This window comes from Molossus molossus, unplaced genomic scaffold (genome assembly GCF_014108415.1).
Source record: "Molossus molossus isolate mMolMol1 unplaced genomic scaffold, mMolMol1.p scaffold_m16_p_8, whole genome shotgun sequence".
Lineage (NCBI taxonomy): Eukaryota > Metazoa > Chordata > Mammalia > Chiroptera > Molossidae > Molossus > Molossus molossus.
The window spans coordinates 81,231,287-81,247,784 of NW_023425402.1; the positions used below are offsets into that span (position 1 = coordinate 81,231,287).

At 38.7% G+C, this 16,498-nt stretch overlaps 1 long non-coding RNA gene and 1 pseudogene across 1 annotated transcript; both read left to right on the forward strand.

Moving 5' to 3' along the window:
• Positions 1–1,503: 1,503 nt before the first annotated feature.
• Positions 1,504–1,657, forward strand: LOC118622163 (annotated as a pseudogene).
• A 3,209-nt stretch (positions 1,658–4,866) lies between these two features.
• Positions 4,867–7,018, forward strand: LOC118621866. Its single transcript, XR_004957815.1, has 3 exons — positions 4,867–4,958; positions 6,133–6,379; positions 6,837–7,018. It is a non-coding gene; the product is annotated as an uncharacterized LOC118621866 (long non-coding RNA).
• The last annotated feature ends 9,480 nt before the right edge of the window (positions 7,019–16,498 follow it).

Below are 16,498 nucleotides of genomic sequence, written 5' to 3' on the forward strand. Positions count from 1 at the left end.
GAATTCCTGTGGAGAAACGCTCAAGTCCATTAGACAGTGACAAGCTAAGGTTTTCTCCCAGAGGACACTGAAAAAATAGTCCCTACGGCCAAAGACTGGGAGGCCACCCGGGAGCTGACATTCCCTTCCGCCCCCCCCCTTGCCCTTCTTCCGCTCCCACACGCCTACTTTCGCTCCCACACGACCCACTTCCGCCCTGCTGACCCCGCCCCCGCCGCCGCCACCCTACCTGCGGCCAGTCACGAGCGAGCCCGTGAGCGGGATCCTGCTGGACGTGTTTCTGTTTCCGGTCCTGCGCAAAGGGTTAGGGCTGGTGCAGGGGAGCTGCCAAATCCCGTTTACTTTCAGACTCCGAGGTTAACTTCGTAACTTGGAAATTATAAAGGAAGGGGCTAACTTAAGCCACAGAGAAGATCCACAGCATGTGATGGCAGTGAACTTGGGCAGATGATATCTTGAGCACCCAGAAAATTTGCCGGGAAATTCCTGTGCCCTGAGGGAGTGTGGCCGCAAAGCCGGATGCGGCCGGTGCACGGGGTCGCATCAGTGTCAGCAGTAACTATGGGTTTCTCTCTCAGGGACCAGATTGCCTGCCTTTGCACGATTATAGAAACCTCTCAGAATTTTGCCAGAGCATTAGGACAAGGAGCAACAACCCTTAAAATCTGGGAATAAAATTGCCCACCATCCATGCAGACTGAAGCACCAGAATAGACATGAAACTAAAAAGAAAATTAAATTTCTTGCATACCTGTGTTTATGTCTTGAAAATTATACCTGCTTTGTGTGGTTCCCTTTGTGAGCATGTGTGCCAAACTGTAGTTCGTAATATGGATCGTTTCGTATATTTTTATTTTTCTTCATGCTTTAGAAATTATTCGTTCTTATTTTAATTCTACTATGGTTACTTACCAAGAATCTCTATCAAAGTATAATTTGTTTCTACCAACACGAAGTCTAAAACTGTTAACTCGTTCCTTTGTAAAAGAATATATATATATTTTTCATCTTCCTTTCTCTTTTAATTGTACACTCTGGTATTTGAGACCAACTTTACATTACAAAAATTTTACTTTGTATTTGATGTATCATTTATTTCAGTAATTTCCCAAAGTTGCATTTTGTTTTTTAGACCATATTTAAATGACTTTAGACTTAATCCTGTGTTTAAAACCATCTTTTGTTTTATAGACCTACTTCAACCTTTCATTTTAATTCACCTTTTACTTGGTCAAAAAGGGGTTTAAAATTGTGTTTTGTTTTGTTTTATCCTCACCCAAGAACATTTTTGCATTTATCTTCAGATTGAGAGGGAGGAAGAGAGAGAGAGAGAGAAACATCAATGTGAGAGAGACACATTGAGTGGTTGCCACCCACACGACCTCAACCAGGGTGGGGGACAAACTGCAGAAAGAGGAGGAAAAAGGGCACCGTTGAGAGCTGGACAGATACTAGGCAAAGGGTCATGATTTCTAGTAGGCTAAATATGGACCTTACAAGAGGAGTCCAACATGGGCAGGGGAGATGTAATGATCACAAATGTGTTTTTTCCAGGGTGAGGCACACTCTAGGTGTGCTGACCCCTACGGTTTCCCCAAATGTGGGAAACTCGAGAGCATAATTTATGATATTGGAGGACGGTTTGCACTCACCCCTGGGGGGGAAAATAAGAGAGAGAAAGAGAGCGACTCTGCCTAAGAAGAACCCTTGAAGGAGTAAAGTGACCCAGTAGAGAAGTGGATACTAAAATTCCAGGCCTAAGGAGGGAGGCAAGACATCTAGATGAAATACAATATTTCTCCCTAAAATTGCCCTTGTTTTCAAAAAGACTGCATTAAGGCCATTTTTAATTTGGCCTGGTTATTTGCATAAACACAACAAGAATAGTAACTGATCAAATACATCACACAGGCTTTTTCAAATTTGCTTTGCTGGAATCTTTCACAAGGCATCTTTAGATTGAGTTTTTAGTCAGCTGCTCAGAGCAACGAAACCAAGACACAATTGCCATTAGGGTTTTCCTGCAATACCTGTAGGTTTGAATAAATTTCTCAAGTCCTTGAGGTTTCTTTCCTTGTCATCTTTCAGGAAAGCAAACTTTATTCCTTACCTGGAAAGATTGCCATGAACCACATGACCAAGCAAGGTACTAGGCCATTTCTGCCATGTGCTTTTATTAGCTTTGTCAGTCTTAATTCCTTAAGGCTTACTAGTGACATCCAGTCCAGGCATGTCTCTCTTAAACATGCCATTCCAGTCAAAGTCTTGGTTAATAAGACCACAAGTGAAGACTGGTCTTACTGAATTTATGCAAAGAAACATATTGCCATGACTTATTATGTATTGCTAAATTCTGGAGTGATCAGGTAGGAAGAAAAAGCTAATGTAAGTAATTAGCACTTCATTAGATTTGCAAACATTCCATAACATCTAGAAACAGGTTCTTTAATGGCAAGCACACTTACACTTTAAGAGGCATACTTCCATGAAACAGGCATCATACACCTTAGAAGTAGTTTCTGAAGCCAGTGTATAAGGATTGCTCTGACCTGAGGAATGATTTTCCTAGGTATCTCTTCTATTTCCCTCTCACAAACTTGCTGGCTAAACTTTTTTGCTTATTACTCTCACCTTTACTGATATGTCCATTGTTTTTAAAAGAAACCTTGCATGCTATCTTTCCCACACTCTGTTTCAAATAAAGTTAGGGTTCATTTTGGAAAACTTCACAACTCTCTGTTATAAAGGCCTACCTCTCCCCCTGAGGAAAAAAATCTCTGTGCCATGGAACTTGAAGTGGAGACTCACCTATTATGGTACACTTATTTTAGGAGGGAGGTGCTGGGCATAGGTAGTAGCCTGTGGTTCTTTTGTCTCGCCTCTTCTATAGTGGAAGCTCCACCCTGCAAATAAACTGAGGTGAAAGAGATCAAGGCCCCAGTCTTCCAGCTGACAATATTTGTGGTAGAGCCTCTGGCCTAGAAATAGAGAGGAGATGCAAGAAGGGAGTCTCTGACCTCTCATGCAGTCATGTGGAATTTAGCTTCTGCAAAATATAGCTGGAATATTTGAGAAATGCTTGCAGCCTTCCCCTTGTATAACAGTTAATTGAAGAGGGAGCCTTATGTTCTTGGCTGCACCTGTCAGGACTGAAGTTTCTTTCATGATGAGCTGGAACAAGGTGTAAAGGAAACAGGTTGTAATTCACATGCCCCAGATTCTCACTGTTTTTTAATATACAGATGGCCAGGGCTGCATATTTTTTGATGAAGGGGAAGTGTGGCAATGTGTGTTGAGATGAAAAACAGAAAAGCTGAAATAAATTAGGAGAGCTGGCTTTGATCATGGTGAAGCATTGACTCCCAATAGTGTGTATGAGTGAATTGCATTCGAATATCCCAGTGTCTTTTTCTGTTGTTGTTTGCCTCCCCCAGAAGTGGCCTGAACCTAAGGGTTCATATACAAGCGCTTGATTGAAAGTGCTAGGAATACAGGTGAAATGATACAGAAAAGTGAAGGAAGTGTCATTGAGCATGCTACCACAGTGGAAAAATAGACCCTAATCCTTGGGGAAGCTCAGGGAAAAAGTGCAAATTACCCATACAAGAATTCTCCCAGCCAGGGAATGATGAGAACTAGAGCACCAGTGAGGATAAGTGTCTATGGGGATGTCAATTACTTGCACTTCAGTTCTGCTCTGATCTCTAGCAAAATGAGTTCTGGCAGCCCGGGGAAGCTCTCTGACAAAGGTGCAATAACTAGTTGGTAGAAACCATGCTGGTTTACATAGAAATTATGGTTGGGGGCAGGGTGTCAACAGTGCCTGCTACAGTAGGAGTCTTTCAAACAAACCAGTCTGTGCCCTTCTCTTTCCTTCACCCACTACCCCAAATTCTGATTAGCCTTGTATATGGCAGTATTGAGAAGAGGTGCATGTAGAAATATCTCCTTCATAAAGATGCCCCCATGTTTAACAGCCTCAGCTTCTTGGTTATAGACCATAGAAGTTAAATTAAAAAAAAAAAAAATTCCACAGGGCTGAACCAGTCTGTGGTAGGCTGGGAGACTAGGAAGGAGAGAATCCTTTGGGGGAACACAATTTTGAGTCGACAAGAAATAAATTAAAAGATTCCTGGTGTTGAGGTGAAAATTGCACGAACTCTTATCTAGTCAGCATCACCTTTGACGTAGAATGGTCTCAAGCGTTCTGATGGAAAGAAGTGAAGACTCTGAGTGTGGGAGTTATCATGGTTTGTGAACTAATTCTGTAAGTAGATGAAATATTAAAGAGTCTAGGGACTCAAAGGTACTAGATAAAATGGCAGAGCTGACATGTATGAGCACAAAATTAGGCTAGAAATGTAAGAGAAGTCACAAGGGACCCTAATGTACTGAAAGACTACAGAAGGGGCAAGGAAACCAGAGGTCCTATGATGACAAAGAGTAAGAGCGACAAATGTAGAGGAAGCAGAGCAGGAGGAAAGCATTAGATAGAAGTGGAGCCTTGTGATTTAATTTTCAAAGTGGAGCAATTCAGTGTCAGATTGTGACTGGAATGAAGTGAAGATGAAAGGAAAGCTTGGAAAATCTGGAACTTGAGAAATTATGAGGCCAGGCTTTCTGATGAATCATATATATATATATATATATATATATATATATATATATATATATATGGGGGTAAAAGGAAAAACATAATTATCAGCCTCTTAGGAAAGAAGGTGATGTGGGAGGGATGTTTTGTAACAACTGGGAGATGCTGCCATAGAGATTTGGAAAGAATAAGATAATTTTCAAAATTATGTATTGTGTTCAAAATTCTTTTGACATTTGACACAGAGCTGTAATTTATCTTTCTGATTCTCACAGGAGGAACTCACCCAAGAATAACATCTTCTTCAGAGTTAACCATTATTTTAAGATTTGCTTATCTGAGTGATACATTTTTGAATTGTATGGTAAGCTCCCATTCAATAGAATTAGACCTTCACCTAGGGAATTCAGTTGAGAGCTGACTACTCATCCAGTGAACATTGTTTCCATAAAGCATTTGCTCCAGTATAAAAACAGTAGGTTCAACCGTTAATCTATAACGACATGTTGGGAAGCAATCTTTAAATTTTGAACTGTACCTACCAACAACCTAATTATTTCAGAACTACCAGTTAAGCAATTAATTGCTAAACTGAAGCCTGCATTTCTATATGACTTCAGGACATTTCATATCCTAAGACACCCTGTCCTAGGACACTGATGATCGAGCAGGGAACAAGATAGACATGACTGCAGGTTTGACGGAAAAGGGGGAAGTGACAGACATTGAACAAATAATCACAAATGTGATTACCATTGAGAAAGAAGAAATAGAAATTTTTTTCTGCATAACCTTTTTATTTATCCTAATTGGTAACAAATAGACAAATACAAAGATTGGGATGACAAAATACATTATTTTCCTGTCAACATCTACCTGAATTCCAAATGAATAAACATCACATGGTTTTACTTAATGATTTAATAATATAATAAAAATGTTTATTGAGCACCTACTATTTACCAAGGGTTAACATACATGAACTCTAACTGGTGGCAGTACCAAAGTGGGCATTGTTGTTTTCTGTGCAAACATGAGTGTGAGGTCTCACTCCCCTCGCCCCAGCCACTTTTCCACCCCAAGTTTCCACTCTATAGAAATCCTGTGGCACAACTCAAGGTAGGTATTAACTTCATTTCATAGATGAGGAAAAAGGTTGATTAAATAAATTGTCAAAGGCCTCATAGCTTATAAATGCAAAATATATCATTTGAACTCAAATCTTGTAGGGATTTTTTTTTCTTTACAGTGCTTCAATAATGGTTATTTTTCTTATTTGTATCTATACTGATCATTTGGCTATATTTTTTAAAATCCCCTCTCCATTTGGTTTCTTATATTATTTTTAGAGCTTCCTCCACTTCCTTTTTTTTTTCTTTACTCAGATTTACCTCTGAGTGTTTTAAGACTACCAGCAAACATTTTTGACTGTGACTGCGTAGCCTAGCTGATGCAGAGAAGGGAGTAGAGGGTTCAAAGCTGACATTCCCAGTATTAGGTTTGATATTTCTAATTCCTGTTTTCTATTTCCACTGCAGATCCCGAGTCAATTTGTCATCAAACACTGTCATGGTCAACTCTGTTTTGCACAAGGATGAACCCCCATGCCAGCTGGCGTATTGCCCATGATGATGACTGGAGAGAAACTGAAGGAAGGAGAAAATGTGGTGTCATAATTGGCAGCAATGTTCTAACGTGGCTTCAGCTTCTGCCAGATGACCCCGATCCTTTTTGCTGTGATAATGCTCCTTCTGCTTTATGTCTCTTCAGACTAAGATGGGGAAGGTAATAGTTTCCTACTGTTGCTAATCTCTGGATCATCTCAACTGTCCTCTCTCTACTGGGCTTGTCAGTTTTTCATTGTTACCATTCCTCTGCAGAAGGTCCTGCTGTTTTAAATACTCAGATGTTTCTCTTTTTTCTGATCAGATCTTTACATACACCCCAAATACTTTATATTTCATTATAAAGATCAGTGCACTTGTGCATATGTATTTAATAAATGTCTTCTTAGCCAAGTTTCTAGTTTCATAAGGGCAGAGATTAGGCCTATCTTTCCCACCTTGATATTGTGTAGCAATTACCAGGTGAGAGGTGCTTGAAAGAATGAATGGATGAATAAGAAGAGCAAAAGCATTTTTCTCTCCCCAAACCATCTGTCTCCTCCTCACTTATTGTCTTGGAATAACGAGGTAAATAACAACAGAAAAAGCAAAGTTGTTCTTTATCCATTAATCCTCAGGTGGTTCAAGCACCAAGAAAAGTCAACTCACACACATACAAAATCAAGTAACATCTGTTCAAATAATTAAAATAAAAGCAGAATATTTGAATGCATCAAAGGAAACAACACTTCATGCAATGCATATGAGAAGCTGACATTGGGGACACTAGACCTGGTGTGGCATTTCAGAATCAGAGGGGAACCAGGTGAGCACTGACCAAATTTTATTTTAACTGGAAAAGTATTCTTTCCTGTCTTTTTTTTTTTTTTTTTCTTGTCAAATGATTTAAATTAGAATAAATTATATTAGTGACTCAGCATTTTGAAAAGCATTACTGTTTACTTGATTCAGTGGAAAAGAGGGAGGAATTAATTGTGAAGTTTCAGAAATCCTAAAAGAGATATTAATTTTTAAGAGTGTTCGCTCCAGAAGTCACAAGTTGGGCAGCCCCTGCAGATCTTTTAGATCTGTTTTCATCACAAAAGAGCTCACTGTGTATCTTCCTGGCATTTTTGGAGGATCTTCTGTTCTTTTTCTTCCTTCTTTATGAGGACAGCAGGAGACACCATGGTTGGGGAAAGCAGGGAGTTGTCAGTTCAGTCTTTTTGTTGCCTTGACTGAGAAAGTAACAGTTCCTGCAAAACGGAAGTGGAAGAAAGTGAAGAAGTATTCAAAATAGGCAAAAGTCACAGAGTCAGCATCAAAAAGCAATGAGCTGAAAATAATCTCTTTGTATAAAGAAATTGCACAACACTAAATATTCCTCTGTAATCTAAATTCTCTTATGTCAGTAACATATCTGAAATGCTACTCTGGAGTGTTTTTGTGATCAACTTAGGACAAGGAACAGAGAAATTCCAGCTGTTGTTTTAATTTAAAATATCCACACAAAATTTTAAAAGGTGAGCAGCATACAGCCCAGAGGAGCATATCTCTAGTGTGTAGCTACTGTGGTCCCATTTAGAACAGGAGAAATTAAGCGATTGATGGGCCGTAAAAGTAATTTTTTTCATGCCATATTTTATGGTATAGAGCAGTATGGTTCATGCAGAGAACTGGAAATATAGCTCTGTAGCTGAAGTGGGGAGAAAAAAGACACCCCAATGCCTACTAAGCTACATGCATTTCTCTATTTTTCTTGATTACAATGGTTGAGAATTTTAGAGTTGGATAGATTGAATTATTAACTCTTCTTTATCGCTTCCTGCACCCAAAGGGGTGGCCCTTTGCCATGTACGTGGACATTTTCTTTCTCTCAGGCAGAGTATCTTCCCTAGCTTTACTTTGGTCTGTAGGATGTGAATAGATGTAGGGCAGGCGGGAAGTTGAAATGCACTTGAGATATGGGTTTGTTCTCTTCCCTCTCTTTATTTCTGCTTTCATTATGGAGAGAATTTCTTTTGAGTAGCTGCTGCCTCTTTTGCCTGGGCACCAGGGAGCAGAGCCACACCATCTGACCAATGGATCCAGGAGTGAAATAAATGCTCATTGCTTTTATGTCACTGAGATTTTGTGGTTCTTTTTTGGGGCAGTGTTGTTGCAATGGTTAGCTGACACGTAGGGGATAAACACATAGCGTCTCTTTTTGCTGCCTAATTGCAGAATGAATAGAAAGAGAGAGAGGGAGAGGAAAGAGGAATTGGGCAAATAGAGAGCAAATGCTATCTTTGTTATAAAAATTCTTCTTTGTGGGATTAGGCTTAGGTGTATTTGAACACTGGCTTTATGATACCACTCCTGGATCACATAGTCCTCCTGAGCCAGCTGTAATGGAATTGACATGCAGAGGTGGGATCTTTCCCCTTGATGCTCTGCCAGGAGGAGGCCAGGAGAATGGCTGTATTTGGCAGGCAGATCCCAAATGCAGGGGTTGAGAAGAGGTGAGATATGCACATCGAGTTCCCACTCTCAGGTTTACCTATAAGATCATTTCCATCTCCAAAATTGACTAACTGATGCCTACTTTTCAGGGTTCTGTGATGGTTAAATTAAAATATAAGCAAGGCATCAATATAATACCTAATATAGACTTTACTCAACATTCGTGCCCTTATTCCTTTTTCACCCTAACCTTCCTCCGTTTTATGTCTTTGTTGATCCATTATTTTTGTTTCTCCATTATTCTTTGTTTCTCCTCTTTCTTTTAATTTTTTTCCTGTCCCTCCATCTTTCTAATTCAACTCTAAATTAATGATCATATATTCTACGTTGTATTTTACCAATTTTGTGCCCCTTTCTTAATTTACAAATCTAATGCATTAAATATTTATATCCTTCTATAAACATCGATCAAATTAAATTAAATTCCTTTAAAATCTGTTATGGTATTTACTTGATGTTCAGTTTTTTAAGTCATTGACAATGTAACCTTCCATCTCCTCATATGTTTCTGTCAATTTTTTTATTGGTTTTTTATATGCACTTGTGATTTTCTATATAGAATTTACTCATTCTAATGTAATGTTTTTGAGCTGATTATACTTTTGATTTCAAATATTTTTGAATAGTTTTAAATCAAAGTAATATGCAGGTCATTAAACAACACTGTTGTATTTCAATTTTCATTGCTTCTTCCCTTTTTTGGTCGATTTTAAAAATCAATGTTGAAGAAATTGACATAAGAGAAAGTACACAAAAGCTGAGAACTTGGCCTAGGTGAGATAGTTACTCAATGGCTGGATGAAAGGAAGAAAGGAAGGAAGGAGGGAAGGAGGGAGGACTAGAGGAAGAACAAAAAGAATAGATTCAGGAGCTGCTACTTGGCGAGTTGGTATCAACATGAAGGGGTGAATAAAGACTACCTTTTCTAAGAAAACAAAGGGACAACCAGTCCCACTTAGAGCCTGGAAACATGAGCAAAGGCAAAGGGCATCACCTGCAACATGATGGGGGTGTGGACACAAACAGCCCTGGCCCACCTACAAGACCTCCTGCATGTATGTGTAAATAAGCATAGTCACAGTCCATTCCAATGATTGTCTTGATGCTGGTCACAAGGCTGACCGGTTTTTATGGTTGAGAGTCAGCAAGTCTCCAGGAGACAGAACGTCTGTCTGATCCTAGAGTCAGTAAAGCTAGTTCCTAGAACTCTTACACAAATATGTCACTTTTCCATGGGTTACATATCAGTTAACGCTTCGTCTTTAACAAAAAACACTTTTAACAGAAACAATATTAAAAGAATAGAGGGATGGGTTACAGAAGTAGTGAGATTTCCTGGCAGCACTAGCCTTTCATTTATATTTCCTTTTGGTGAATTATGAATGTCCTTTTGGTTAATTATGAATGATTCTTTCCAATTGCTGCTTAATGGAGAGTGTGCTGTTTGTAAGATCCATGATGTTGGTTGATGCTTGTGTTGCACCTTGTACCACTTAAGATTCTTGTTCTCCAAAGTCATAGCATGTATTGCCCTTCTTGTACCACCACATCCTTTTCAACACTTTATACGATCAAATTCTAACTTTTGTTTATCCCACAGATGTAAAAATTTAAGCATCCTTGGTATGTTTATAGCCCATTCTTCACTTCTCTGTGAACTATCTATTTGTTCATGTTCTTTTCTCATTTCCTAATGTTTTCTCTTACTGATTTGTAGGCAAACATTTTATATTCTGGGCATTAACCATTTATGAATTATGTATTGTCTGGAACTTAGCTGATCTGGGAGAGTGAGCTGAGCAGTCAGTGCCAAAGTAATTGATTATAACAAGCCAAAAATGAAAGAGCCTGGCCTTTCATGGCTTACTGCCATGGTATAAGCAAGAGACTAAAACCTGAGAAAGTGCTGGCTCCTTGCTTCCCTTCCATTTCTCCTCAGTGAAAAGGTGCACTGATTATTGGTCAGGTAGATCAATCTAGACATAAGGAGTTACTGGGGGGTAAGGGAGTGGACTATATTTTACTGTGGAAGGAGCCCTAAAAAAAGGCTCCATCGGTTCTATGAACCTTGGGATGGGAAAAGGGTGAGGGGGAAGGGCTAGGAATGAAAAAATATTGAGTCAGAGTGAGGAAATGGATCTTTAAGGTTTCTTCCTCCTCTACCAGATAAGACCTCAGCAGATAAAGAGATCTAGGAATGAAGGGAAATATGCATAGAACACTACCTGCCAGGAGGGCCTGAGTCCTTGACTTCATCTCCTTCTAGAGGCTGTCATGCTACAAATCTGGTGAGGGGAGGGGGTTTTCTCCAGGTGGCCTGTCAGGTAAAGCCTTTGTAATTAATTGCCTATGGTCAGGCCTGAACAATTCCACATAGGGTTTTGTGTGTGTGTGTGTGTGTTTTAATGTTTATTAATTTAGTTTTGTTACAGATGTTTCTCCTTTTTCCCCCTCTAGACACCCTGTTCCTCATCCTGCCCAGCCCCCTCCCCCCAGCATTGTTGTCTATGTCCATTGGTTATGCATATATGCATATAAGTTCTTTGGTTTATCTCATCCATCCCCCCTACCCCCCTCCTCTGAGGTCTGTCAGTCTAAACCATACTCCTTTCTATGTCTCTGGGTCTATTTTGTTCATTGGCTTATTCATTATATTCCAAAAATAAGTGAGATCATGTGGTATTTGTCTTTCTCTGATCGGCTTATTTTGCTTAGCATAATGCTCTCCAGGTCCCCCCATGTCATCTCAAAAGATAAGAGATCTGTCTTTCTTACAGCTGCATAGTACTCCATTGTGTACATGTACCATGGCTTTTTAATCCACTTATCTACTAATGGACACTTGGGTTGTTTCCAGATCTTAACAATTCTAAATAGTGCTGCTATGAACATAGGTGTACATATATTCTTTCTGACTGGTGTTTCGGGTTTCTTAGAAGATATTCCTAGAACTGGGATCACTGGGTCAAATGGCAATTCAATTTTTAATTTTTTGAGGAAATACAATATTGTTTTCCATAGTGGTTACACCAGTCTGCATTCCCTCCAGCAGTATACTAGAGTCCCCTTTTCTCCACATCTTCACTAGCACTTGTTGTTTGATGATTTGTTGATGGCAGCCATTCTAGCAGGTGTGAGGTGATACCTCATTGTTGTTTTAATTTGCATCTCTCTGATGATTAGTGACATTGAGCATTTTTCATATGTCTCTTGGCCATTTTGGAGGGGTGTCTATTTAGCTCCTCTACCCATTTTTTAATTGGGTTCTTTGTCTTCCTTTTGTTGAGTTGTATGAGCATTCTATATATATTGGAAATTAACCCTTTATCTGATGTATCATTGGCAATTATGTTCTTCCATATAGTGGGTTCCCTTTCCATTTTGATGGTTGTTTCTTTTGCTGTGCAGAAGCTTTTTAATTTGATGTAGTCCCATGTGTTCACTTTTTTTCCTTTGTTTCTCTTGCCTTAGGCATTGTATCAGTGAAAATTCTACTCTGTATGATGTCTGAAATTTTGTTCTCTACATTTTCCTCTAGGATTTTTATGGATTCATGAGTCACTTTTAAGTCTTGTATCCATTTTACGTTTATTCTTGTGTATGGTGTAAGTTGGTGGTCAAGTTTCATTTTTGTAGCTGTCCAATTTTCCCAACATGATTTATTAAAGAGGCTGTCTTTACTCCATGGTATGCTCTTGCCACCTTTGTCAAATATTAATTGAACATAATGTCTTTGGTCAATTTCCAGGTTCTCTGCTCTAGTCCATTGATCTATATGCCTGTTCTTGTGCCACTACCAGGTGGCTTTGTAGTATAACCTGATATCTAGTACTGTGATCTCTCCTACCTTGTTCTTTTTTTTTTTTTTTTTTTTTTTTTAAAAATTGCTGTGGCTATTCAGTGTCTTTTTTGGTTCCATATGAACTTTTGAAGTATTTGTTCTAGTTCTGTGAAATAGGTCATTGTATTTTGATAGGGATTGCATTAAGTCTATAAATTGCTTTGGGTAGTACGGACATTTTAATGATGTTAATTCTCCCAATCCATGAACAAGGTATGTGCTTCCACTTTTTTTTTATATCTTTATCTATTTCTTTTTTTCAATGACCTGTAGTTTTCTGCAAATAAGTCCTTTACTTTTTTGGTTAAATTTTTTACTAGGGCCCTGGCCAGTTTGGCTCAGCGGTTAGAGCGTCGGCCTGCGGTCCGGAGAGACCCGGGTTCAGTTCCCGCTAAGGGCACGTACTTCGGTTGCAGTGTGTCCCCGGCAGTGTGTCCCCGGCCCTGGTTGGTTGTGCGGGTGGCAGCCACTCAATGTGTCCCTTCACGTCGATGTTTCTCTCTCTCTCTCCCTTCCTCTCTCTCCCTCCCACTCTATCTGTACAAAGAATGGAAAAATATCCTCGAGTGAGGATAAAAAAAAAAAAAAAATTTTTTTTACTAGGTATCTTAATTTTTTTGCCGCAGTGGTAAATGGGATTGTTCTTTTAGTTTCTCTTTCTGTGAGTTCATTATGGGTGTATAAGAATGCTGCCAGTTTCTCAATGTTAATTATTTATTCTGCTACCTTGACAAGTTTGTTTATTATATCTAATAGATTTTTTTTTTTTTTTTTTTTTTTTTTTTTTAATCCTCATCCGAGGACATTTTTCCATTTTTTGTACAGACAGAGTGGGAGGGAGAGCGAGGAAGAGAGAGAGAGGGAAAGATCGATGTGAAGGGACACATCGAGTGGCTGCCACCCGCACGACCAACCAGGGCCGGGGACAAACTGCAACCGAGGTACATGCCCTTAGCGGGAACCGAACCCGGGTCTCTCCGGACTGCAGGCGGGCGCTCTAACCGCTGAGCCAAACTGACCAGGGCTATATCTAATAGATTTTTGATGGAGTCTTTAGGGTTTTCTATGTACAATATCATGTCATCTACAAATAATGACAGTTTCACTTGCTCCTTTCCTATTTGGATCCTTTATTTTTTCTTCATGTCTAATTGCTGTAGCTAAGATTTTCAGTATGATGTTAAATAAAAGTAGTGAAAATGGGCATCCCTGTCATGTTCCTGTTCTTAAGAAAAATGCTTTTAGCTTTTGCCCTTTGAGTATGATGTTGGCTGTAGGTTTTTCTTTTTCTTTTTTTTTTTTTCATCCTCATCCAAGGACATTTGTACATTTATATTCAGATAGAGCAAGAGGGAGAGAGGGAGGAAGAGAGAGAAACAACAGTGTGAGAGAGACACATCAATTGGTTGCCACCCACACAACCCCATCCAGGGCCAGGGACAAATTGCAACCAAGGTACATGCCCTTAGTAGAAACCGAACCTGGAACTCTCTGGTTTGCAGGCTGATGCTCTAACCACTGAGCAAACAGGCCAGGGTGGCTGTAAGTTTTTCATATATGGGCTTTATTATGTCAAGATATAATCCCTCTATTCCCACATTGCTGAGCATTTTTATCAGAAATGGGTGCTGGATTTTGTCGAATGCTTTTTCAGCGCCTATTGATATGATTATGTGGTTTTTATCTTTCATTTTGTTTATGTCGTGCATTACATTTATTGATTTGTGGATATTTTACCAGCCTTGCATCCCTGGGAAGAATCTCACTTAATCGTGGTGAATAATTTTTTTTTCATGTATTGCTGAAGCTGATTTACTAATATTTTATTAAGGATTTTGACATTTGTGTTCATCAGTGATATTGGCTTGTAGTTTTCTTTCTTTGTAGTATCTTTATCTGGTTTTGAAATTAGAATTATGCTGGCCTCATAAAACAAGTTTGGAAGTCTCTCTTCCTCTTGAATTTTTTGGAATAGTTTGAGGAGAATGGGTGTTAGTTCTTCTTTGAATGTTTGATAAAAGTCCCCTATGAAACTGTCTGGACCTGGGCTTCTGTTTGCTGGGAGATTCTTGATTACATCTTCAATTTCCTTAGCTGTTCTTGGTCTGTTCAAGTTTTCTATCTCTTCCTGGTTCAGTTCTGGGAGACCATGGGTTTCTAGAAATTTGTCCATTTTGCTTAATTGTCCAATTTGTTGGCATATAATTGTTCATAATATTTTTTAACAATCCTTTATATTTCTATGGTGTCAGTTGTTACTTCTCCTCTTTCATTTCTGATTTTGTTTATTTGGGTACCCTCTGTTTCTTGGTGAGTCTAGCTAAAAGTTTATCAATCTTATTTATCTTTTCAAAGAACCAGCTCTTTGTTTCATTGATCTTTTGAATTGATTTTGGTCTCTATGTCGTTTATAACTTCTCTGATCTTTACTATTTCCTTCCTTCTACTTGCTCTGGGGTTTTCTTTTTGTTTGCTTTCTAGTTTTCTAAGTTGTGAGGTTAGTCAATTAGAAATTTTTCTTGTTTCTTGAAGTAGGCCTGTAATGCTATGAAGTTCTCCCTCAGGACTGCTTTTGCTGCATTTCATACATTTTGTTTTGTTGTGTGTTCATTTTCATTGGTTTCCAGGAAGTTTTTAATTTCTTCCTTGATCTCCATGCTAACCCATTCATTGTTCAATAACACACTATTTAACCTCCGTGTTTTCAAATGTCTTTGCATGTTCTTGGTGCAGTTGATTTCTAGTTTCATGCCATTGTCATCCAAGAAGATGCTTGATATGATTTCAATCTTCTTGAACTTGTAGAAACTTAGTTTGTGTCCTAACATGTGATCTATCTTTGAGAATGTCCCATGTGCACTTGAGAAGAATGTGAATTTTGCAGTTTTGGGGTGTAATTCTCTGTAGATATCTATTAAATCCATTTGATCTAGCGCTTCATTTAGAGTCTGTGTTTTCTTTTTAATTTTTTGTCTAGCTGATCTATCCAGTGACGTCAGCAGGGTGTTGAAATTTCCTGCTATGATCGTATTGCTGTTGATTTCTCCTTTGAAGTCCTCTATAAGATTTTTAATATATGTTGGTGCTCCTATATTGAGTGCATATATGTTTACCAAGGTTATATCTTCCTGTTGGATAGATCCTTTCAATATTATGTAGTGGCCTTCTTTGTCTCTAGTTATGGTCTTCATTTTGAAATCTACTTTATCTGATATGAGTATTGCTACCCCAGCTTTTTTTCCTTCTCCATCTGCTTGAAAGATTTTTTTCCATCCCTTCACTTTCAGCCTATGAGTCTTTTGTTGTGAGGTGGGTCTCTTGTAAACAACATATATGTGAGTCATGCTTTCTTATCCAGTCAGCTACTCTGTGTCTTTTTATTGAAGCATTCAAACCATTGACATTTAAGATGATAATTGATATGTATATAAATAAATTGATTATTTATTGCCTTTTTTGTTTAGTGTGGTTCTATTTTTCTTCCTAATTCTTCACTAATTACAGCAGTCCTTTCAGCATATCTTGCAGTGCTGGTTTGGTGTTAATATATTCCCTTAGCCTTTTTTTTTTTTTTTTTTTTTTTTTTTTTTTGTCTGGGAAGCTCCTTATTTGACCTATTTTGAATGATAGCCTTGCTGGATAGAGTAGTCTTGGATTCAGATCCTTGTTTTTCATGACCTTGATTATTTCATGCCAATCCCTTCTGGCCTGTCATGTTTCTGTTGAGAAGTCAGCTGAGAGCCTTATGGGGTTCCCTTTGTAGGTAACCTGTTGCTTATCTCTTGCTCCCTTTAGGAATATCTTTAATTTTTGGCATTTTAATTACTATGTGTCTTGGTTTGGGCCTGTTTGGGTTCTTCTTACTTGAGGCTCTCTGTGCTTGTTGAACTTGAATGCCTTCTTTCTTCACTAAATTAGGAAAGTTTTCTGTCACTATTCTTCAAATGTATCCTCTAA